This window comes from Athene cunicularia, assembly GCF_003259725.1.
Source record: "Athene cunicularia isolate RWA chromosome 24 unlocalized genomic scaffold, athCun1 chr24_part1, whole genome shotgun sequence".
Lineage (NCBI taxonomy): Eukaryota > Metazoa > Chordata > Aves > Strigiformes > Strigidae > Athene > Athene cunicularia.
In genome coordinates this window covers 3,578,425-3,580,413 of record NW_020799132.1, presented here as the reverse complement: position 1 = coordinate 3,580,413, position 1,989 = coordinate 3,578,425, and positions in this window count along the sequence as shown.

Sequence of the window (1,989 nt, the reverse complement as noted above, 5' to 3'; positions counted from 1 at the left end):
TATATATATATATATATTTTTTTTTTTTTTTCCCCAACATCGAGGTGAAATATTCCCTTTTTGCTGGCTCTTTGTTCTGCAATTTTGGGTTCTTCCTGGAATTTGAAAACCCAGACAAACTTTACCTAAAAGAGGGTTCTCCCTTGTAACGTGCACGACTCACTAGCTAATTTTTCCTTTTCCAAGATAACTCTTTGATGATGCACAAGGCTAGATTTCATAAAAGCTATGGCAGCGCTGGAGACAAAGAGAAATTGTAATTCTACTGCAATAGTAAACAAGCACGTCATATCCTAAAGACATTTAATGAGCGTGCAACTTGAGAACAGATTTTTTTTTACTTTTCAGCAGATTGTCATGCTTTTAGAAATAACAGAAAAACCCACAAGGTTCAGTACCTGCTCCAATGAAGACTGCAAAGAAAAGATCTTTTATTCTCTAAATTACAATGCCCTCTCTTTGTTCCACTTTCCCTATAACATCCTGGAAGGCAGAGACCAATGAGAGCTTTGGAAATAGTTTGATTACTGGCACTGGAAAAAAAAAAAAAAAAACAAAACAAACCCAAACCAAACCAAACTCTTCTGTTTTCCAAGTTTCACACTGACACAATTCCAGTCCAGGAACCAGTCCAAGGTTGGTTGTTGGCTCACATGGAATTATTGGGGAGTGCTGCTGTCTGCAAACTGAGTAGATCCTCCTTCCTCCCTGTTACTGGAGTGTCTACAAAGAAACCTGCACCGCTATTGATGCGTCTTCTCACTTCTGCAAACCTCTCAGAAGGGAGTTGAGGACAACTTCAGAGGTCAAGGAAAGCCAAGCTCCCTTCGGGAAGGGCGTTTCTGCCACGCACACAAGGAATTGCACTCTATGGCTGCCTAACTTCGCTTTCCAAAAAACGATCTTCACAGTTTGGACCAGAACATAAAGCGCACATTATCCTTGAATTGCTCAAGTCCCCTAAAGTAAGATTATGTCAGAGCATCTCCAGTCAGCCGGGAGCAGAAGCTCTAACCATCCTGGCTGAATGTCTACAAAGAGGCCTCACGCCTGTCTTCATAACTAGCAAAGCGCCATCTGTTGCACTTTATAAAGCCTTTAATTAAACTCCTCCAGTAGAACTCAGATGTGTCTGTTTCTTCCTATTCTACAAACAATTCCTGGAAATCTCTGCAATTATCTTATATTACAGACAAGAATTGCCAATTAAAACCTAATCAACACAGTGTAAAGGCAGGCATCAGGCCAAGTGCTTCTAATTGTCTTCCCATTTTCGACCTGCTTGTCCCTTGAACTTCAGAAAGTTCAGAAAAGATGGAAGATGCAATAGAAGGCAGAAAAAGATAAGATAAACGGTTAGATTCACTTTGTCTTGTTTCCAGTTCCCTAATTAACTACATAATTATCAGATTTATGCAGAGATAACTCACAGGTCAAATTCCGCCCTGTGGCACGTGCTAGAGTGAGGCAAAAACTGGTCTGCTCTTCACCTGCAGTCTCATTTGAGGGGTGGAATGCTGACCTTGCGCTCAGAGATGGTTGGTCCTTCCTCTGATCACCCGAACCGGAGCTCTGGGCAGGTCAGGGACTTGCTGTACGTCACACACCCCGCTCACATTAGCATGAAGCTCTTGAGGCTTCCCCTTTCTGAACTCTAAACCTCTCAGAAGAGGTGCTGACCTCCACTGGACTGCTACCGCGTCTCCTGGTGTTAGCAAGAAGGAGGATCTGCCCCGGTGTGCTTCAACTGTGCTGCCTCAGAAATTACCCGCTGCGAGAACAGCGGCGTAACCTGGGACTCGCTCCAGGACGCCGCGATTTACTTCCACACGGCAGTAGCATCATTCATCTGAAACATCACAAAACCCTGTACAGTTTACACTGATGGTAAGCCATAGCTATCTATTCCTAGCTGTAAAGAAAACAGAGCCTTGCTATTATTTCATCCTCTTCTGTCAAGAAACAAATAGACGCAGATTGAATTATAAA